The sequence below is a fragment of the Aptenodytes patagonicus genome, chromosome 3 (assembly GCF_965638725.1).
Source record: "Aptenodytes patagonicus chromosome 3, bAptPat1.pri.cur, whole genome shotgun sequence".
In the NCBI taxonomy this organism is placed as follows: domain Eukaryota; kingdom Metazoa; phylum Chordata; class Aves; order Sphenisciformes; family Spheniscidae; genus Aptenodytes; species Aptenodytes patagonicus.
The window spans coordinates 55,672,088-55,696,294 of record NC_134951.1 but is presented as its reverse complement, the minus strand read 5'-3'; the positions used below and the strand labels follow the sequence as shown (position 1 = coordinate 55,696,294).

Sequence of the window (24,207 nt, the reverse complement as noted above, 5' to 3'; positions counted from 1 at the left end):
GGAGTGTCCCAGGGATACTTAAATAATAAAGTAAACGAAAATGTAATTAGACCTAAACCTTTCAAAAACACAGGTGATTTGTCAGGTCTGTTCACACAAATGGGCCTGTGTGAGGCTGGCCTTTGGGGGACAGACTTTCAAGTTACCAAGCGATTAAAGTAAAAGTGCTGCGTACTTTCAATTTCGTTTGGTTTCAGGGAGAGGAAAGGCCCGTAGGGAACCGAGCAGACTCAGGGCCCACCGGTGCTACCCACTGGAAATGCTGAAATGGCTGCGAGAAGTTGGCCATGGCCAGTGAGGAATAATAATAAGCATTTCCCTTCTGCCAAGAGTCATCATTAGCTTTTCCCTCGATTTTCCTAGGGCAAGGACTAAGCTCACTTTTGGAAATAATTGTTGATAAAGCACTTAGAAATGTACAGCATAGTGAAGATGCCACTAGGAAATGTAATCGCTATTCTTGCTTGAAGTAGTAGTGCACAAATATTTTCATATTGCAGACCTCTTGACGGGCACCTCTGGCATTCACCTGCTTTCTGTTTCAGGCAGCTAACAGACATCTGTGTTGGCAGGTGGGGGGAACATTTGAAAATGGGAAAAAAACCCACTTCTGAAAACCATTAAGAAAATTCTGGGTCTTAAGCTTGCAAGATGTCAGTCGCTAAACGGCCCCATCTTCTCTGTACTACTTCCCCAATGCTTTCTGCCTTCAGAGAGTAGTACTGTTGAGGGAAGGGGTATCAGGAGAACTTAACAGGGATGTAAGTAAGGATGCCAAGAAGGAAGTCTTAAAGGCGCAGGAGCAGGCTGTCCCTGTACACCGTAAGAAGAATGGGCGGGGAAGACGACCGGCCTGGCTGAACGGGGAGCTCTTGCTGGGACTCAGGAAAAAAAGGAGAGTTTACCGCTTGTGGAAGAAGGGGCAGGCGACTCAAGAAGAGTACAGGGATCTCGTTAGGTCGTGCAGAGAAGAAATGAGAAAGGCAAAAGCCCAGCTAGAACGCAATCTGGCCGCTGTCGTTAGAGACAACAAAAAAAGTTTTTACAAATATATTAATGACAAGAAGAGAGCCAAGGAAAATCTCCATCCCTTATTGGATGCAGGGGGGAACATTGTCACCGAGGATGAGGAAAAGGCTGAGGTACTCAATGCCTTCTTTGCCTCAGTCTTTAACAGGCAGACCAGTTATCCTCAGGGTACTCGGCCCCCTGAGCTGGAAGACAGGGACAGCGAGCAGGATGAACCCCTCATAATCCAAGAGGAAGCAGTCAATGACCTGCTACGCCACCTGGATGCTCACAAGTCTATGGGGCCGGATGGGATCCACCCGAGAGTGCTGAGGGAGCTGGCGGAGGTGCTCACCAAGCCACTCTCCATCATTTATCAGCAGTCCTGGTTAACGGGGGAGGTCCCGGACGACTGGAGGCTTGCCAATGTGACGCCCATCTACAAGAAGGGCTGGAAGGAGGATCCGGGGACCTACAGGCCTGTCAGCCTGACCTCGGTGCTCGGGAAGATTATGGAGCGGTTCATCTTGAGGGCGCTCACAAGGCATGAGTGGGACAACCAGGGCATCAGGCCCAGCCAGCACGGATTCATGAGAGGCAGGTCCTGCTTGACGAACCTGATCTCCTTCTATGACCAGGTGACCTGCCCAGTGGATGAGGGAAAGGCTGTGGATGTGGTCTACCTGGACTTCAGTAAGGCCTTTGACACCGTCTCCCACAGCATTCTCCTCGAGAAGCTGGCGGCTCATGGCTTAGACAGGTGGACTCTGCGCTGGGTCAAAAACTGGCTGGACGGCCGGGCCCAGAGAGTTGTGGTGAATGGCGTTAAATCCAGTTGGCGGCCGGTCACGAGCGGTGTTCCCCAGGGCTCAGTACTGGGGCCGGTCTTGTTCAATATCTTTATCGATGATCTGGATGAGGGGATCGAGTGCTCCCTCAGGAAGTTTGCAGACGACACCAAGTTGGGCGGGACCGTTGATCTGCTCGAGGGTAGGAAGGCTCTGCAGAGGGACCTGGACAGGCTGGATCGATGGGCCGAGGCCAACTGTATGAGGTTCAACAAGGCCAAGTGCCGGGTCCTGCACTTCGGCCACAACAACCCCATGCAGCGCTACAGGCTTGGGGAAGAGTGGATGGAAAGCTGCCTGTCAGAAAAGGACCTGGGGGTGGTGGTTGACAGCCAGCTGAATATGAGCCGGCAGTGTGCCCAGGTGGCCAAGAGGGCCAATGGCATCCTGGCCTGTATCAGAAAGAGTGTGGCCAGCAGGAGTAGGGAAGTGATCGTGCCCCTGTACTCGGCCCTGGTGAGGCCGCACCTCAAATACTGTGTTCAGTTTTGGGCCCCTCACTACAAGAAGGACATCGAGGTGCTGGAGCGTGTCCAGAGAAGGGCAACGAGGCTGGTGAGGGGTCTGGAGAACAAGTCTTATGAGGAGCGGCTGAGGGAACTGGGACTGTTCAGCCTGGAGAAAAGGAGGCTGAGGGGAGACCTCATCGCTCTCTACAACTACCTGCAAGGAGGTTGTAGCGAGGTGGGTGTCAGTCTCTTCTCCCAAGTAACCAGCGATAGGACGAGAGGAAACGGCCTCAAGTTGTGCCAGGGGAGGTTTAGGTTGGATGTAAGGAAAAATGTCTTTACTGAAAGAGTGGTTAAACATTGGCACAGGCTGCCCAGGGAAGTGGTGGAGTCCCCATCCCTGGAGGTATTTAAAAGACGTGTAGATGAGGCGCTTAGGGACATGGTTTAGTGGGCCTGGTGGTGTTGGGTCGATGGTTGGACTCGATGATCTTAGAGGTCTTTTCCAACCTCAATGATTCTATGATTCTATGATTCTATAAGTCCTCTCTCCCAAGCAGCACTTCCTCCCACATGCATTTCAATTTCAACCTTAAAGATGAAATGTTTGCATTCTACCACACTTTTGTTAACAATGTTAATTATTATTGTCATCAAGAATTAGTAAAATAAACCCTGTCTAGAAAAGTTCCCTTGATATGATCTTACAGTGCATTAAAAAAAAAAAAGTGATTGCATCATCTGGGGAATATCTTTCTTTCTACTAGCTGATGTTTTACCTTTGGAAATGAATATTTTAGAAACATAATTTGAGGGCATCTAAGGGTTGTAAAGTCTAGTGATGACACACCTCAGTGTTTAACAGCTTTGTGCACTCTGTCTTACATTTAAAGGCACCAAAGTATGTCTTTATGAGACCATAATGCACACCCTGTCATGTCTTATCACTTAATTAGGTCACCTAGTCTGCCCACCTCGTTAAGTGCAATAGCTAACATTATATTTCTACCATTTTTTCAGATTGCTTTTAAAACTCCCAAGGGAAGGTTCTTCCATTAGTTTCTTAGCAGGATTATTTCATATTCCGGTATGTCTCACCATTAGAATGGTTTCTTGACTAGTTTTCTATTTATGTAATATCAGGCAACTAAAGTATTGCTTTTCTGCATGATTGCAAGGATTTCACACCTCCTTATCACTTCCATATCTCCTATATCATTTACATTTCTCTCTGGTTTTGGCAAATAAATACATATTTATAGCTTAAAAATAAAACTAAATGAAAAATGTTCAGTTCCTTCAGCATCTGGGATTTTATTTTAAATAAAAATTCTGGAAACTTTAAACAATATGCATGGCCAGTCTTACCACAACTGCAATCTAAACATCAGCATGGCTCACACCTCCTCTCTCACCCACAACCTGACCTGAGAGGCACCTAAAATTAGTTGGCATTTTCCAGTTACAGGACACCTAAACAGAAGGACCTATTCTTGCTTTCTTCTTCATGGGGCATTGACCAGAATCCAAGCTTAAAAGCTCCGCAAAGACCTGCTGAGACTCACTGGGTTTGGACTGACTTTATTTAAAAATATGGTGAGAAGAAGATGACACATTTTGCACAGAGCTCAGTAGCTGGAATACATGCGTAGAAATTGGGAACAACCTGAGATGCAAGCTTTGTAGAGGCTAAAGGAATTTAAATAGATGTCTTCTGTCTCCCTAGAGATAACCTTTACCACCTGGCTATTTGGTAGTTTCTCCACCACTCCAGTGAAAGATGGGTAACTGTGCAAAAAGGAATGTAAGGTTTAGGGACCTAGAGAGAGAGTAAGGAGGAGATATCCTGGATCCGTGACCTAGTCGTACATTAATACCCAGAATGGAACAGAAGAGGAGTCCTGGGTTCTGATTTCAAAGCCAGCGTTTCATCCAGTGTCTCCTTCACACAAAACACATAACTGGTTTCCGAAGTAGTACTGAAACTTAGTATTTCCCCTCTAGTGTGTTATAGACACCAGCTCTAGGTGTAAATCTGCATTCCTTCCATTAGGAATAAGTTCTACAGGTTTCTGGTTTCTGCTCCCTAGACTATTTCAGTACTCTACCCAATCCTCGTTTCAGCACAGGCTGTGATGCAGACTAGAGAAATGTAGAACACAGTTCTGTTACAGGAATTTTTTGTCTGAGTAATTCAGGCTTATAGCAGCATTTGAGAGTTAGGTGTAAGGTGCCTTACAATTGCCTTTGTCAGGGCAATCACAGAACTGCTTGGCTTGAAAAAAAAAAAATACCCTATGGTTAAAAAAACTGGTGGTCAAAAACTATGACCTACCTGGTAACTCTTAACTTCCTTTTCACTTCATAATGTAGTGACTGGTAGTGGCATAACATAAACAGTGTTATCTCTGATTTGAGGGCAGGAGTTCATCCATTCCCTAATCAGTATTTTACATTCATTATTTTTGTTGAATACACTGTCCTCTTGTGCCTCGTTTCAATGCTTTAAGGTTTGCATATATATGGAAATCAGTGTTCAGGGAAGAAGATCTGTACCTGGAGCCTACACAAAAGACCTTAATGGGCTGATAACATGAGCACATAGTACTGTCTGCTAAGTGCAAAACAGTTCAGCTCCACTTTGCAATGGGGTAGCATTGCACATACCTCAGATCTGCTACAAATACCCACGCAGGGAGGTGAAGTGGTATAATAATCATAAAGGAACCCCAATCTTACTGCTCACTAATCTTCCTATGTTGATAAAACCTTATGCGAAGTTTAAGGACAAGACACAGAGGTGCACTGAATTTCTGCCAGGTAGGGCAAGTGTATCCAACATATTAACTAGACAATATACAGCCAAGTGTTTACAGCAAAAGGAGAAATGTACTTGTTAGTGTTCAAAAAGTCAATGCAAACTTATTTTATTCTTTAACAACTATATTCCAGACCAAAACCCTTCATTATAGGAAATAGCATGGAGAAGTGAAGTTTTGACTGTATGAATTTTCTGAGCATGTGAATTGAACTGAATCAATTTTTGTAATTTTAAGGCCATTCACTGTGAGCACAGTTTAAGACTCCAAGGGAGCACTACAGCAACACATTCAGACTGAATTGCTTTGAAATTGGTTAAATGCTACTTCGTTTTCTTCAGCTACATTTTGAAAAGCATGTTTTCATGGGGTAAATTTAATTTCAAGTTGAACTACTGCATTGATTAAATGTCTTATTATATCTTACCATAACTTCATTGTAATTCTAAAGCTCCTAAAAAAATAAAACAGTAACGAAAAAAAAAGCTACAACAACCATGGTACATACTCCACCTTCAGAAACTTCTTCAACTCTTGGCAACTAATTTCCTTTAATTGGGGTTTTTTTTCAGATTTTTAGTTTTTTCAGTGACGATGCACAGTCAATCTGTTTTCTGAATGAACATGGTCCTACCAGTAAGGCCAAGAAGAGCTCTTGATCTGCTTTTTTTTTTCTGTAAAATTATAATAACTCCCAATAGCGCATTATTATGAGCAATTTACAGGAATGTGACATTAAGATTCACTAGGATGTTAGGAGGAGAAAAGTGGAAAGAAGTTTTTTATTCCTGTAACGTGGGTTTCTAAGACTTGTTCCTATAATCAGTCCTCTTAAGAATAACAGCTCTCACTATTTTCCATGGAAGATGCTTATCAGCACTCCAGAAACAAAGGCTTCTCGCCCAGCTGTCCATACAGCACTTCGCTCCTGGCAGGAGACAGGAGGCACCAGCCACGCTTGCAGCTGAATCCCTACTGAACATGGAGCTTTTGTGAGCGCAGAGCTGCACAGACCACGTTCACCGGTCCCATGGCCAGTCACAGTTACTTGCATATATAATTGGAGGTTAAAAATATTTAGCTAGGACATTGCTGAAAGTGCCCTACCCACAGCCATGCACACAAAGGCACTTTATTGAGCAGCAGATCATCTGGAAGTCTGTTTTCACAGCTAACGGTAATGGCTTAAGGCATTTTTTACATAGGCATTACTGCCGTGTGTTACAGGTGAAAATGGAGATATCTGGATCGCATAAAAAGAGTCTTATAATCTGTTTTCTGTAAGGTAAGAAAGGAATAATAGATAAACCCAGATTGATGTTTATATACTCTCTCTTATGGTAGTCATTTAGGGAGTCTCATCTTCCTGTAACTTAAGGGAGAGTTTGCATCTGAACCATCATGCTCAACAGCCACCAGTTGGCTCCTGTGACTCTGTCCAGCCTTCTTATTTTTATACTTTTTAACTTCACAGCATTCTGTGGCAATAATTTTAACAGTGCATTTATGCAGTCTTGAAAATTTGACAGTCAAAAGTATTTTTGTCTGTCTCAGACCTTTTGTCTTGTAATTTAATTTGGTTCCCTTAGTTGCTCTGTTATGAGAAGCAGTAAGTATCACTTCCAGTTTACAATGTTGTTTTTTGCTGTCATCTTTCCCTTTGGTAAATTTTTTCCCATACTGAAAAATATTAGTGTATTTCTCTCTCTCCTTATAGAAGCCATTGGTCTCCTCTGCTGCCCTTCCCTGTACCTCTCCCCATTCCACTGCTGATCTCTGCAAGAGGATAGCCGCAGAGCCAACATTTTGTGGCACAGAGTATGCATCAATTTTTATGAGGGTACAACACCATTTTCTGTTTTGGTTTGTTTCTTTTTCCTTCCCTAGTTGTTCCTACCTTTCCGTTAGCCTCTCTGGCTGGTGCTGAGCACGGAGCTGGCATTGGCACAGAGCTGTCCACAGTGACTCCTAACTTGTTCTTCTGACTGGAAAAAGCCAATCATTAAGTATGCAAAATTCTGGCATTTTCTTCCCATGCACCTAACTCCGACTGTTTCAATACTGATTTTCATCTCCTGTTTTATTGCCCAGGCACCTGATAATGAAATCATCCTCCAACTTTTTGTCAGCCTTAGTTTAGTCCATCCTAAGTCATCTTTTGAGGAAAGCCTTTACAGAAGTCTCAAAGAAGATTAATAACAGTTTGGGAGGGAAGAACTTGGCAGCCAATGACTAGGATCTAGAAGAAGAAGAGTAAACATGCAACATTTCTGATGTTCCAGAATACAAACTGGGAAGATAAGAGCAGCAATTTCTGATTTTAAAATGTTTTGGATCACACCACTTCATTCCAAGGCTAATTAAGGCAGTCCTTTCTGGGGAGCATTGCAAGCAGGTTCCACAGAACAACCTTTCCCAACAAAGAAAGATTTTCACCTGGAAAGTTCTAACCAATTCTTGTATGCAATATTCAGCTGCAAGAACTTCCATTGAACAATGATATTTCCTCTGAAGTCTCATACCATCAATCATTATCCACGTTGTTTTGATTAAATTAGATTTACTGCACCATGTTGCCCAATTTCGCAGGGCATTTTCTGAAATATTATAGAGATAAGGTATTATGAATGTATATTTTTACCGCCTCTGTCCTTCAGTGCAGAGAGTGCAGCCTCCATGGCACCATGCAAAACAAAAGGAAGGCTACAGCTGCATTTCTGCAGAGCCCTGCAGCCTCTAATCATGGTGGCTGTATCCACCCCTACTTACTCAAGATAATGGCATTTTAATATATTTTTTTCATTTCTAGAAGTTTGTATGTAAATTCCATTCATGGGAGCATTCTGTGTTGAGTGCACCCAAGACTCAGGAAAAAGTATATCGTAGCCCAGAAATAAAGCCTATAAATCCTGCAGTTTTATTCTGCCACAGCTGTTCAGTAAGGTATTGCAGTATTACGACTACATTTTGCAGATGTTCGCTGTGCCTGCATTTGAGTACCTCCAACTGGACAACATATTATCTCTGTAAATGTGTTTCTGTGCACTGAGTTGTTTTCAAGTCCATAAAGTTTGAAAATACCATGTGGTTTTTCCAATGTTAGCACTCTGCATGGTGAAGTGTTACACATGGACTCTCGCAGAAGTAAATAAAATTATCTCAGACTGTCACACAGCTGGGGGAAAATGTCGCATTTCTTTCTAACACATCACTTTGGAACACAGCAGATCTCAGGAAGTAGTACAACTGTGGGAAAAGTTATCTCTGGAGTTATCTATCTCAATAACCATGTTGCTGTGCATATTAAGGCTAACCTCGATATGACTCTTATTTCAGTACAATGGGACTCTTGCAGCAAGTGATATACAGTGAGACCGAGTGGAGATAAGGGACAGTGAGGAGGCAGAATATTATTTCAATTTAGTTTTAATTTTAAAATAAGTGTAAATACAATTGTAACTTAATTTCTTACCAGCCCTTCATGAACACTCTGCAGAATGGTACCTTCAGTTCCAGAGGTTTGTAAAGGGACAGAAAATTTAAGGCCCAGTCCCTTAAAGATGTGAGTGAATGATTTTCCATGAGGGAGCTGTTTCATGCACCAGTGGAACCAGTCTGCTTCACACACACCCTAACATTTCATTTAAGATGAAGTCTCCTGTGGTTTCCAAAGAGGCTGTGCTTTGGTGGGTCATTGTGTTACCACCTTTTTTAAATCAGGGTTTAGCCCTTGTGTTCTTGTTAGCTTCCTATCACAGAGATTCACACACCTTGCTGAATCCTAACCACAGCGGTAGCATTAATTACATATTTACAGGGGCAAAATACAGAAATACATAACTTCACAGAACAGAGGACCACGTCCAAAGGACTGTCAAGCAGGGCATACGATTTTAAATGCTTCTGATCTGGCAAGGAAAAGATTACTGCTTTCCATATTCATATTTTATATTTTGAGTGACTCCAGACTAACCTCAGGGAGAGCCCAGAATATCAGCTTGTCTGCGCCCGGGAGCTGACACTGGAATATGTAATCAGGAGAGCCTGCTGTCTGATTAAACCTCTCCTGACACAGCCCCGGCTTTGGTGAAGTTTAAACTGCCTCTTCCCTCTTTCTCTGCCCTTGTGAGAGGCATGGCGAGGCATTATATCCTGCTTGTTAATGATGGACGACCCGGCTGGTTCAGCCCAGCGCTGTCTCCTGGGGACATGGCAGAGATGGGCTGGCAGCAGAGCACAGGCTGCGCTTCAAACCAGCTGGCCGGCAGGGACCCCCGGCCTGTATCATTGACGACGGCAGCCGCCTTTCATTTCCTCACATCCCTGAGGTTTTAATATTATGGTGCAGGGAAAGTGCCTTTTAGTACTTCATTGACCACATTCATTAATGTTGCTTCTCTGAGCCATTTGGACCAGAGCAGGGGAGGTGGTGCGAGGGGGAGGGAGACGTTGTGGAAAAGGAGAAGCATCGTGTTTTGACTGATGTTATCACTACAGGCTACTGCACTGAAAGGAAAGTTAAATAAATCCTTGGAAAAGCTATAAGATCTCTGACTGCATTGAAATTCTTTGTTATCACAATGCATTTTGCAGCACTCTGTCTCAGGACATGTTTTCTCAATTTTTGCAGCAGGCAAGTTTTCTCCCAAAAGATGGTATAAAGGGCCTTCCCCGCGTCCCCCCCCCCCCATAATGCACACAGACCTTAAGCTCATTTATTGTATTGCACTGTCCAGATATGTCAGAGGCACCACGCTCAGTCACAGAAGACTTCATTTCTGGTGTGAAGAATTTTTGTGATAATGACAGAGAAGGAATCTTGAAATGAGGATGTGCCTGAGGTGGGAGATTAAAAGCCAACACAGTGGATGAAAGATATAGAATATATCCTCAGTGTGCACTTCTACCCTGAATATTGGAGACTATCTTATTAATGTAATAAAACAGACAGTATATTTGCTGCAGGCATTGTGGAAGACATGGGTCCTTATATCTGGAAAAAAAAGAGAGTTGCTCTACCAGCCCGAAGCACAAATTTGTTAGTTAACAGGAGCTGAGACAGAAGACCACGTTTACCTCAACCGTCTGTCTGTGAAGTCACTTCCCCTCCTCCTCTCTTTCTAACACTGAATACCCTTGCAGGGAGATGTGCCTCAGAAAAGAGCTTGACCAATGCTCCTCTCCTTTTCTCAAAGCTGTTCAGTAACAGCTGAGGCTATCAGCTAGGATACAAAAAACCACAAGATTATGTCACTGTTTTGAATTACATGGACAGAAGACTTGAATTTGAGGAATCCCAGCTTCTGAAAGATATACTGGAACTACCTACCTTCTCCGCAGAAAAGAAGACAGAAATTGCCTTTTGCCTTTTGCCACCTGCTTGACAATCACAATGTTCCATTTTAAAAAGGCCCTGCAACAAGCCCTCAGAGGAAGCTTTTCTGGAGCTGGAGACCTGAGGCACCCTGGTTCCTGTCTTAAGGTGCAAAAATGTTCCAGAACAGAACAGCCATGAGCTGACACCAAAATAAGCTATGTAAGTCATCAGAGGTTGTTTTTTTTTAAATAATTGTATTTGCAATCAGAACAAGAACTGATTTTGAAACGTCAGCATTTGCCTAGAATCAGTAATCCTCTATTTCAGGCCTGCTATATGAATTAAAACTAAATACCAACATACTTCTTTAGCAAACAAAACTTTTATTTCATATTGCTTCTGATCAATGTCTTTTCCACTAAGGGGAAAGCAATATAAATCCAACAAAGGCTAAGAGCTTTCTATGACATCAGTAGCTATTTTTACCACTACCATCATCATGAAACCTTGCAGTACCTTTGTTACTACTTAACTGAAACATTAGCAACATCTTAAGGTAAAGAAGGGACTCAATGGGTTCCAGGGGTGTAACACCACCATAAAATGCAGAAGCTTGTGTTTTACTTTTCTTCCAGACATGCAGCTGGTTGCCACCTGGTAGCCTCAACCGCAAACGTTCATGAATTGCTGAACTGAGTTTCATGCAGTTGGCATTGCTTCTGCATGGTCTGTCCAGACCACCTGAATAGGACCCTGGATCTACAGCAAGGTGCTGAGCATGCTTGTGTTCTCCTTCCCATGACATTTCTGGGGTGGACGTAAATTCCCTTCTGCTGACTTAGCTGTGAGAGTAGAAATACCCAACAAAGGGATGGAGTGAACCTCTGGGTGTGTTAACCTCTTGTTCTGCTGGCCGAGTTTCTCCAGAGCTTGTCTGTCAACATTGTGTTAGAAGACAAGGACTGCAATTGTTTACTTCTTCCTATAGAGAGGGCGCAAGGGGGGAAGCTCATGGAAACATTTCTTTCTGCGCATTCCCACAGAGGTCAGTCACAGTCCTACCTTGTGAATTACATGATTTAAACCCTTCTGTGAAGCAAAAGTACATTGATTTTGAAAGCTGGCATTTAAGCAGAGCACCTTCATGGTTACATTAATTATTTAACACATTTGTTCACCATGTAGAAAACTAGCAGTTTCCACCACAGCCAGCTAAAGGAAACGTTTTTTCACAGTCTGCTGGGAAGGAGCTTTGTATATGCAAATAAAACCTACAATGAACTGTTAAGCATCCAGTCCTCAAATTTCTGTTGTGTCCCAGTTATTAGCTGCAGATGTCCAGCAATGATTGCTCTTTGTTCACCAGATTGACTTTTTTTTCCCCTGTGGGGAGAAGGATGGAGCAATTTGACTAAAGAAAGTCTGTCCCTCCACTTCTTGTTTCCTTAATGAAAAAAAAAGAAATCTCTTGAAACATGGAGTAGGTTAATTGGAGAAACAACTGTCTTGTTCAGTTAATCAGCTCTGAATTCACCAATAGGTATCCCAGCTGGCACTGGAAGTAATCACTGGAAGTGTAGGAGTGTGTATATAAGCTAGCCAAAGCTCAAAGAACAAAACTGTGCCTGTGGTGACTGAATAGACAGCATTATCCTGATGAAGGATTTCTTACAAAATTATTTCAGTGGAACAAAATAGGATATGCACAGTACAAAAAAGGAAAAGCAGAACAATATTAAAACGAAAAGGAGGAGATCATAAAAAAAGGAACATTAAGACTTGAATCTACAGAGTCAATAGAATTCAGTTGAATAGCCCATTGTACCTATTCTGCTGTAAAAAAAGCTCTGTTTGGGAAAAGGATTTTATTTTAGCCTGAAGTGACACTATGAAAGGAAATTTTCTGACTAAGATTTCACTGGGACTGTGACAGTCATTACTAAAATAAGAAGAGACAATAACATAAACTCCTACTAAAAAATACCTACTAGCACAAGCAATCTAAAAATATTCCCCTACTTAAGAGATGTTAACATTCATAACACCTGGGAGCTTGCTGTTACACCTCTAAAGCTGGCTCTGCAACAGTGGCACATCACTCGCACCGTGCCTCTCCCAAGTCATACTACTTTTCCCCCGAACATTCAATTACATGAGAGAACTATCCTGAGCCAGTGAAAACCAGCATAGCAACGTCGTCTCATTATCTCTTTGCTAAGATATATCTCTTTTTTTATTTTTCAGCAGCAAAGGGCTGGGTCCCACTCTGTGCTATACCATTTTTTTTGCCAGTGTAATTTTAGAGGGATCAATCAAATAGCGGAGAGTAAAGTTGGGTACCAACAGGGGTAGTCTCAGGGCATGGATAGGACGTCATGTCCTGGATCAGCATGGAAGAGGTTATGACTGTCATTTTTCTCTTGACAGCTTTTGATTATGCAACTCAGGCTGTGGAAGTCATTGGCTACATTAACGAAAGGACTTGTGCTGTATTTAGGCACCTAAATTCTTTGTATAGACATTTGATATGTGCCTTTGCAATGAACCTTCCTCAGACACCAAACCTTTCGCTTCCACAATGGCCCAGAAGTGCCTCAGTCTTGACACCACTGAGTAGCTGTAGTCCAGCTCACTTATAGCTCCCAGCCTGACCCACAAGCCAGCTCATGTCAGCTTCTCTCATTTTAAGCCCCCAGGTGATGATTGCTGTCAAAGGAGGCCTGCCTGGCTGGGTTTCCATGAAATGGTGCCAGAGATCATGCTGGCAATGAGTGTGGTGTAGTCCTCTCCGTGCAGCATAGACAGCAGTACCTAATTTAGGTATCCCGAACACTGCCAGCAACCTTAATGCTTAAATCCTTTTTGTGCAGCCAGTCCTGAGGTACAGTACTGCAAGTCATCTTATAATTCCTGGTGACAGCTAAGATAATGGTCTTATTTGTTAATGCTTAAAATTTAAGAAGAGTAGTTTTGGTTAAATGCATACAAATTTATACCACAAGAGAAATAACAACACAAAGCTCATTATACTCCTTCCCCACAAAAAAAAAAAAAAAAAAAAAAAAAAAAAAAACCCAAAGCACATATTTTTAAAGAATAAAGCTTGGCTAACCTTTCTGCACTACCATAGTATTTCATGGCAATTGCTATATCCTTTTTTCTGCTTTTGGCAGGGAGTAGGGTCCTTTCTATCAAGGTCATGCAGAAGAAACCTAGCTAATACAAAAAAGGGGACAAAATCTAAGAAGCACTTCATATCAGTTGTTGGCATGCAAAGACATAATAATGGTACTTAGGCTGTTAAATCTAAGTGTGCCATTTAAATAGCATAAAATATCACTCTGGCTAAGAGAAATGTAATAGCAGGGACTAAAGCAAAAGGAAAATCCTCTAAATCCTCAAGAACTAAAGCAAATCCATTCATTATAAGCCAATAAATTTGAACCAGAAATCTAAACTGTTCTATTAGAGAGCCATCAGTGGTAATTCTTTGGCCACACAAGGTAGGATATCTGTGATTAAGTCCACCAGTGCTGAGATCAAAAGAAGCCATCAGGCATTTAATCACATCACAGACCATATCTGAAGGAGGATCCTGTTTGCTGTCACAGTTTGCTGAGGGAATGTGTCAGGCTGCTTGGGGAGGTGTCCCAAAACGAAGTCATGCCCGTTACTGAACAGTGTCTCTTCTTACAAGATGCCCAACCCTGCCCTGTGTGAGGGCCAAGGCTGTCAGCAAAAAGAAATTCCTAGTTGATGAAATCACACTTGTATTTGGCACTTTTCTGAATGCAGTCTTTGTGAAGAAGTCAGATTTCAATACCACAGATGTTACAGGGGAAGGACAGTCTAGTTACATCCTATTTACAGAAATGTGACTAAGATCAGAGTCTAGCTTGAAATATGTAAAGCAGGACCTTGAATAATTTGGATGCAAAGGATCAGAGGGTTTGATAGGAAAAAATAAGAACTATTAAGGCATACTTTGGTTTTGGTCTTTATCATAGTTGGTCAACCAGATAAGCCTCTCTTATACTGAAATAAACTTAGTAACAGGCATTTGTTCATTCCCTGAAATCTGAATGTTCTTTTTGCTTTTATGGTAAACGTTCTTTGCGGTTTGGGACCACTGATTTCTCTTCTGAGAATTCCTTGCCCAGACAAAGCCGTCCTTAACCTTTTTGAAGGTTTTCTTCTAAGAAGACAGGATAATAATCAAAGATCTTATCTTTGTTCCATTACCCTGGCTTTCTGTCACAGCAATCCTGTTGGTTTCTGTATAGGAAGGGCATCATGATCTTCATGTACCAAATTCAAGAATGAAGTCCTAATTACATACCGCTTTTCTAGACATGATCAAGCACAATATGATCCACATTCATAGCTGTCTGAAGAGTGTCATGCTCAAAGCAGAAGAAATCCTGGCTTGGGAAGAATCATAACCAGAAGCAATAAGATTAAACAAGGAAAAAAAAGGATTGGAGAAACACAACTGCTTTCTTCTTGGTCTGTCATGTTACATCTGTGCAGTGTCATTCATCAGCAGTGTCACAAGTATATAGTAAACTGTATTTCATTGGTTAAAAGATCTGTCTTCCAGTATTAGAGGATCAGGAAGTGTAAGACTATCTGTAGTCTTTAAAATATAAGCACTTCTTACCCTCTTTGAGCATTATTTCAGTTAAAGACAGGCCATAACACGGCAGTAATGACAGATCTATTGCTAATTAGCAAGTGCAGTTCCTAAAACACCAGTGCAGTATGCTTTTTTCTTGAATCAGTTGCACTTGACACTTCTTTTTTTTTTTTCACAGGAGGTAAAGATTTACTGTGTGATCCTGGCTCAGCCTGTGAGGCCTGATGTACTTGCGACACAGAACCTAAGGGTCATAAACCCGACCCAGATTTTTCATACATCAGGCCCTATTGCTTCTTTCAGCCAAAAACTGCTTCAGCTACAGAATGCCTTAAAGAAAAGCTACAGGAAGATAATAACTGTGTAAGTGTGCACAGACAAAAGCACTTAGGAGTTCTCATTTCTTAACCATGTACCCCAAGTCCGTGTCATTTCTGCAGAGATTAGCAAGAAGAACAGAAATGAGAGGGACACTAAGCCTCAGGAAGCTGTACTGAAACTGTTATTAAACACACCACCCCAAAATAAACCATGCATAGGACATGTTTTTTTTCTCTAATACAATGATCATAGGTGTGTTTAAAGAGGACACACCATCACACAGCTGAAGTATCCTTCAAAGCTCTCTTAAAATAAAAAGTGTGATTTACCAAAAGGCCATGTGGATTTATTTTGTGGAGATTTTAATTTTGTTGTATAACATATTGCTTCATTTTGCTGTATCAAAGACGATTCAATACTGGGGACTGGCTGCTAATAGCTCATGCCATTACTTTTGATTAGATAAGGTTCATTTGCACAAGTAAATATTCTTGGGAGCGTGCAGAGATTCTTGATTGTTCACAAACCTTACTCACACGAGGTAAAAACTGCCTCATGATAGAAGGAACATGTTGGTGGAGCCAGTGGTCTGTGAAGCCCCTGTTCGTTTTAATTATGTGTAGAACAGAAACATGCTTTTTAGCTGAGACATCACTGCTTTCCACCTGATGAACTGTAAAACTTTCATCTCAGGCTGAGCCTGCAACTGCTTTAAAGCTGCCTGGATATCTGTGAACTAGCATACATGTGGGTCCAGAAGTATTTACGTTTGAAAGCCTCAAGCTATTCTTCAAAATAAATTTAAGGACAGAAAGAACATTTTTAACTAGACCAAGTTTTACAGACAGCATATGAAAGGTTAACACCTCATTCAGCATCAGTGCATGAATTTTTAAGTAAGCATGAAACATTTTACATTCAACATTACTAATATTACATTAATATTTACATTACAACATGAGTAATAACGAGGGGAATAACTATATATGGTTCTTCTTTTACTGACATCAGAAAGTGAAGTTTGAGATGACTAACTGTTGATTTTTTTTGCTGGCAATCATGAAATCATGAGGGCCAAACAGGAGCTAGCACAGGAAAGAGAGGAGACTTGAGGAGCCAGTGTGAGCGGGTAGTATTCGCGCTGGCCATGGCATACCCTGCCACCAGACAGTGCTGCATTTCATGTAACGGGTTCACAGACCCCAAAGGCTCCATCAGTGGAAGATTTGCATAGGGGATTTCTGCTTTCTCATGTTCCTGACAAAAGCTAGCAGAAGCCAGCAAAGAGAGCTAGTGAACACCTTTAGCTTTGTTTCTTCTCTGCAGGAATGAACCTGACTTTGTGTCTGGGATGCAGGTAGAGGGAAGAAAAAAAAAACAAACCCAAAATATTAAACAGAAATAAAAGACCCAGAGAGTAAAGATTTCTATCTGGAATGAAAGGCATAACAATATCATGAGGGTCATGTAACCTGGTGTCCTCAGGTGATATTCATTGTTTTATTGAGAGCAAGGCTCAAAATGTTCAATAATGCATACAAAGCACAGAACTACAAGGTTAGGATAGGAGAGATTCCCTGCAGACCTCATCGACTGTTCAGCTTTTGCGTTGGAGTGTTGGGACTGATTACCCTATAATTTCTACACAGAAATATTCTGCATTAGTGAGTTCTAAGAATTAATTCAGCACAGCTTAAAAGCATTCTTCCTCATTTCTTACCATTTACATTCACAGGCATTATCTCCCTGCACTGTTACTAACTCCAATGGCTACCATCCAGTTCATGACTAGATCAATCACAGGTTCATTTCATCTTCATTTCCCATGCTTATTATTACATCAAATAATTGGGGCATTTCCTGAATTAATATTTTGCCAACAGACAACCCCACAGAACACACATAGCACTAGGCGTTTCTGTGCAGGGAGGTGCTGACTACCCAGAAGCAGATGGATTGGGGGGTAAATAAATACAGACATCCAACTGAGCTCGTGGGTGACTTTGGAAAATTAGGCTACATATTTAGTCTCTTACATTCATATTTAGTTCCCTAGCTTTGGATACTATTAAATGTTTGTGCATGGGAGTGTTTCTCTAGAGCTTTTGCAAAAAGGGTGCATAAGAGGTGACATCACATAATGTTTCTTATACTTCTTCCTCATGCTTCTTCATCTGATGAACAACCACAATCCCCAGCTGCTAAGTCAAAGAATATATCTTCCTTTCACACAGCATCTGCCCGTCGGACATGTTCTTGGAAGCTGCCATATACACTTATCTCCTGATATTTTGTTTGGATACAGTGTGCACTAAACTCTGCTACAGATTGCTCATCCAATTTTAGTGCTGCAGTTTTCAAACCAACAGTCTCAGGATGCCTCTGAATAAGTCTTTTAACAGAGTGGTACCTCATCTTAAATTGAAATCACAGGGTGTCTCCATGTTCAGACGTATTTGCTCATGTGTTCCAGCTGCTTCTCAAGCTGACACACACTTGAAACATTTCTGACAGCTCCAGCCTCAGAAACCTCTTGGGCTAATGGGATTACACTAGCTGCAGCGATACTTTTGTTTTCAGTAGAAAGCACTTCCAAAACAACATGAATTAAACACACCAGCAGAAATTCAGTCATAGGGTATTTGTGAAGTTGCCTGACAGGAATTTCAGACAGTTCCTTCTCCCAGCCACTCTCTTCCTTGCTCTTCTTGGTCAGTAACATCTCCACATCAAAGTGAAAGAGCTGGATTGCCTACAGGGGTGAAATGGCAGCAGCTCCCTTGATGTATCCACCTAACTTCATAAAACAAACATTTGTTAGGCAAATTACTTTTTCTTCCCCAGTCATTATGGTTCTTGGTGAAATGTTTGCTGTATGCATTGACTTTCCTGCTTTGACCTAGTGATGCTCCACATGTTGACAATTTATAGCTAACTAAAATGTAAGGGGACAAATCTTTTTTAATGTATATACATTATATTTAATGCAACTACATTAAATTATAGCTCTTCTCTGGATCTTACGTATATTTTTTCCATAAACTTCTAATCTGGGCTCATCATATTTTATTATTATGCAACAAGGAGGGAAAACATTCCCTCCCATAATCTATTTATTTGACTAAGACCTGATGACCAAAATGTTGGAGAACCTGCCCTATGAGAAAGACTGAAGGAGTTAGGCCTTTTCTCCCTGAAGAGAAGGCTCAGGGGGGACCTCATCACAGTATTCCAACACTTAGAGGGCAGCTACAAAGAGGACAGAGGCTCCCTCTTCACAAGGAGCCACGTGGAGAAGGGGCAATAGGTACAAGTTTCACTGGGAGAAGTTTCATCTTGACATAAGAAAGACATTTTTTACAGATTGTAAGAACAATCATTCACTGGAGCAACCTTTCCAGGGATATGGTAGAGTCCCCATCGCTGGAGGTTTTTGAGATGCGATTAGACAGGGTGCTAAATAATCTCATCTAGGTTCCCTTTCCCGTGAAAGGTTGTATCAGATGATCTTTTCAGGTCCCTTCCAACCTGGGCTGTTCTATGGTTCTATGATTCTTATGATCTGATCTGATAGAAGTGGAAACTACCTTCACAGCTGAAACTGCAGCAGTTTGCTACAGATGTTTTCCAAAATACTGTAAGACTGGGAAGAAATAGAGCTTCCTCTCAGAACCCAGACAATGTCACACACCTGGGACTCTAAGAAGGTCCAGGTAAACTATATCTTCAGTCCAGAGGCAAGGTGAAGTACACCATTAGCTTAGTTGTTTCTTTTCCTAGCTGTTGTGAAAAAGATGAACAAGAAAATAGTTGCCAGCATTTTCTGTTTAGAAGAATGGGACAAGTATGTGTGGCTCACATATGCACTCGTATCTTTTCTACAATAAAGTGATAGATTGTGGCAAAGGATCTGCATCCCTTCAAAAGACGAAAAGCATGTAATCTGATATAGGACAACATTAAGTTACAGCCCTTTGGGGTCAAGGAAGAAGCTGGCAAGGAATTAAGACCTGAAAGTGTGACTGAGGCACTGTTTCTGAACACAGTTGTTGGAACAGTGCTGTTTAAACATCAAGACATCTGCACAGCTTATTTTGAAACTGCTCAAAAAGGTTCTTTCTCATTATTACCATTTTTTCTGGCTCTTGTCATGTCCAGAAATAACTAATTATGGGAATGCTTGCAATCCTTTATCTGCAGCATGACTGGAAAAAAGAAATATGGGTGCTTACCATAAAAGACTTCTTTTTTCTTTTTTTTTTTTTTTTTTTTTTGCAGGGAAACTGATTTAGGTAAATATGGTCCCTTTTATTTTTGCAAGTCTGTTAAAACTGAACCTGTTTCTGAACTTTCTAGTCTTTTATATTCAGCTAAAAAAATCAAACAAACAAATTCTCCTGTAAGCTCAATGTGATATTGCTTATTGTTTTGAATTGAAGGCACTGAGCTTTCAGTATTTAGCTGAAGCATATCAAGGTCAAGTTTAAGTAGGCCTCTGAAAGTTGGTACACTTTTAATAAGCATCAACTAGTCATACATACTTCTCAGTCCTTTGCATCTGTTCTCAATTGGAAGTGAAGGTCACTTCTATTACCAGCCAAGATTAGCTAGTGGAGATAAAGGGAAAAAGGATCTCCTACCTATGCCCCAGCAGGAAAGTGGTTGTGCACATTTGCTGGAGTGTGGAATTCATTAGATGCATTGCTGCTGGCAACTTCTAAGAAACTGAAAAAATCACTAAGCCCTCACTTTCTGTTTAGAAAGGTTTGGCTCAGACAAGAGTACAAGCAAGTTTTTTTTCAGCAAATTGAACCCGAACGGTTCAGGACCACCTGAAGAATTCAGCTATGTATGGCTGAAACTAAGGATGCCATCAAAATCTCCTCATATTTGTTTTCATTTGACATTTTCTTAGACAGTACATTGGTCAATAAGAGAAGAAAATAGAGATCTCTGAAATCTCTACAACTTTGCAAACTAACGTATCAGAAATGCAGAACAGCACCATTCACAAGTGTGATTATTAGTAATTTTAATTTTCCAAAGCAGATTAAGGCTCCATTCAGATCAGGTTTCCATTAAATGGGCAGGTTTCATGCAAAAATCCAAAGATTAACTCCTGTCCTAAAGTTAAGGATGTCTGCCACAAGCCAAGTAATATCCTGTATATATATCCTGAATATATTCTGTATAATATTGTGAGTTCTCATCATTGTTTCACAAATCTCATAATATTTCTTACTTTATAAACCTCATCTCTTCAAGTCAGGGCAATGTAGACTGATTTCACATTTCATTCAGTTCATTTTACCTTAAAGGCACCACAATTACAACAAAAAAAAATGTAAACATAAACATCATGAGAGATAATAGCACTATGGAGAAGTAATACCTATATGATATCAATGGGATCAAGGAAAAGAGTCTTACCATTTTCAGCAGATGATGGATTTTGAATTAATTAAGTATTTGTACACACTTTAGGTATTAGTATGAAAGTGATTATATTTTTTTTAATTTGCTAACAGGTTAAAGAAGAATTTAAAGAACACAGTCCTTGAAGGAGGAATCCTTTAATGAACTTTGTAGAAATAAATTAGCTTTTTCTAGGAAACGATTAAAAAATAAAGCCTTGTAGTGTTTTTTCTCTCTGAGAGGCAGAAAGAACTGACATAAAAAATAAAGATTCCTTGGAAAATGTTAAGGTAGTAAATACTTTTTCTTAAAAGTCAGGGAATGCCAGAAGTTGATTATGCATAACCTTAATTTGGAAGCCTTGAGTACAAGCCTTATGTTTTAGTCTTTATTAACTACACAGTTGCAAACTTTTACAACAGCCTGCCTTATTCAGTCAGTGCTTAGAGCAGAACAGTGTTCACTGAAGGAGCTGCCAGATATTGTCTTTTATCAGTTTCTTCTGTGTTCCCTTTGTCCATGTGGTACCCTCTGGCATTCTTATTGTGCAGTGAGAACTGTAATTCACACTCCCTCCGCTCGGCCCTATGGAGCAGGCTCTGTCAATGGAGGGCAAATCCTATGATGCAAAATTGTGTTTCTCTGCTGAGTGAGTAAGATAGATAGTGCCTTCTGGGAGTCACGGGACTACCAGAGCATCACGGGATGCACAATCTGGCCTTGCAATGGGGGGCATCCAAACTTCAAAATCCTTGAAATAATGTAGTTCCATAATGCATCATAATGCTGAAATGATTCAACATATGGCAGTTCATCTACAAAAATATTCCATCTTTAAACTTTATGTCCTGATTCAGGAACGAAAATATTTTAATGTGTTTGCAAAGCAAAAATTTTGTGTCTTTATAGTTCTAAATCTAATCCACCTTTTCTTCCTGTTCTTCTCAGCAACACTGCATATAAATTTATCACCAATTAATAGCCAGCCACTAGACAGACATGCCTATTGCTTCAAGGAGCTTTCAAACAGATAAAGTCTGAGAGGACGAAAACACTGTTATCTTCATATTGCAGATTGGGAACTAAGGCACAGAAAGATTAAGTAGCTTGCATAAGTTTATCCAGGAAGCTTTTAGCAGACACAGAAATTTAACCTGAAGTACAAGACTGTTCTTGCAACCATCTAATCTTTTGGAAGTATTGCTAGTCTTGCAGCAATATTCATTCTGTATCTTGTTAAAAGTTTTTGCAACACTCTTCCCATTTTCTGATCACTCTTCCTCAAAAGTGTGTTTTGTTCTTAATTTCAGGAACTGAAAGCAATGAAACCAGTCATATAAATAAAACTACAAAAAGCAGGTATAACCATTTGCAGCATTTCTGCTTGCACAATGAATTAGAGGTTATGAGGTATGTATTTCCTGTTTGCTCAGAGAGTAGGGATGAAAAATAAGCTCTCCTGTAACTGCCATGTTTACAAACTACCTTAGATCAGCGTATGTCCCATGTCTCGCTGGGCTGTTTCATTATTCTAAACAAATCCACATATTCTGCAAAGGGAAATCAAGAAGAAGGAGAGATATTTTCGTTTTGGGTCATTGGATTAAAACACCTGAGGATCTGAACATATTTTTTGCAAGATATCATAGAATCGTAGAATCACAGAATCGTTTCGGTTGGAAAAGACCTTTAAGATCATCAAGTCCAACTGTTAACCTAACACTGCCAAGTCCACCACTAAACCATGTCCCTAAGCACCACATCTACACGTCTTTTAAATACCTCCAGGGATGGGGACTCAACCACTTCTCTGGGCAGCCTGCTCCAATGCTTGACAACCCTTTCGGTGAAGAAATTTTTCCTCACGTCCAATCTAAACCTCCCCTGGCACAACTTGAGGCCATTTCCTCTCGTCCTATCGCTTGTTACTTGGGAGAAGAGACTGACACCCACCTCGCTACAACCTCCTTTCAGGTAGCTGTAGAGAGCAACAAGGTCTCCCCTCAGCCTCCTTTTCTCCAGGCTAAACAACCCCAGTTCCCTCAGCCGCTCCTCAGAAGACTTGTTCTCCAGACCCCTCACCAGCCTCGTTGCCCTTCTCTGGACACGCTCCAGCACCTCAATGTCCTTCTTGTAGTGAGGGGCCCAAAACTGAACACAGTATTTGAGGTGCGGCCTCACCAGGGCCGAGTACAGGGGCACGATCACTTCCCTACTCCTACTGGCCACACTCTTTCTGATACAGGCCAGGATGCCATTGGCCTTCTTGGCCGCCTGGGCACACTGCCGGCTCATATTCAGGGGGCTGTAGTACCACTGTCTCGAAATGGTCCCTTCTGGAAAGATAGGAGCTCCTTCACCTGTAGGAACAAGTGATGATGCATCTTTCCTTAAAAGCAGCAGCAAGGGAATCCTCTCCTTTCCCATACAGCAGGGTGTATGCAGACAGTGAATTGGTTGCAGCTGCCTCATCCTCTCTGCCACCCAGAAGTCCAAAGCTGGACCCAGGAGCTGAGCTGACTTGGAGGCAGTATTCCTTTACTGTCTTATTGCAATGATATGTGATCCTCATCTAGTTGTTGTGCTTGGTTTTATGCAGTTTTAGAAATGTACTGTTGAAATTGCAACACATGCTCAGAGGGAAAAAAGGTTTAATGAATATTAAAAGCATGTAATTAATTTCTCCTCTGTATTATTCCCAAGCAGGCTTTGTGGAACATCCATGTAAATTATGCATAATAGCTTTATGAGCTGAACTTTCCATTTGTGTAGCATGCAAGAGGCGCGTTCTTTTTTTAGCAACCTGTGGGGATTCATCTTGTGCTTTGGAGTGAACAGATAGAAATTCTGGAATATTTCTAGAAATGTTTTGTTTTCCTTTCAAACTAGGCATCCTCCCTAGAAGGTAGAAGGCTTGGGATAGATGACTTTATTAATCTTTAAATTATCCAAAGACTGAAGTGAGAAAATCCAAAGCCTGATTTGCTGACTTGTACTCTTTGTTGAAAAGATTGCATATTACTCAGAAAACTAAATTTAAATATGGCACAGGACTGTTAAACAGGTAAAGAATGTTACAAGGCAAAGCAGCATCCTTGTTCCAAAAGCATCTTTTATTCACTTTATTTATCAACTTCTCACTAAAGATCACGATGGGATTACTTTTGATCGTTTGTTCAACCTTACGTATAAAATTAACAAGTCAGCTTTGCTCCTAAGAGGTAATAGATTTTTTTTTACAAGCTATTTAATGTTAACATTGCATTTGGCTGTTTGTATGTGCCCACAAAAGCATATTTATAGAAGACATTACTTTGTTATCAGCCCTTCAGAAACTGCAAAGCTAGTACACTGTAAATCCCCCTTGGGGACACCAGGTCCAGGCCGCCTAGAA

The 24,207-nt window shown here is 41.2% G+C and overlaps 1 long non-coding RNA gene across 2 annotated transcripts in view; it reads left to right on the top strand.

Moving 5' to 3' along the window:
* The window catches only part of LOC143158042 (uncharacterized), a 36,557-nt gene extending 20,831 nt beyond the window's left edge, over positions 1–15,726 (top strand). The window contains exons 3-4 of one of the 2 annotated variants that reach the window (XR_012994899.1): positions 6,842–6,964; positions 7,216–8,298. This is a non-coding gene — a long non-coding RNA (uncharacterized LOC143158042). Of the gene's footprint in view, positions 1–6,841; positions 6,965–7,215; positions 8,299–15,255 lie in introns of those variants that run through there. The other variant, XR_012994900.1, reaches the window with a different exon arrangement.
* Positions 15,727–24,207: the final 8,481 nt, after the last annotated feature.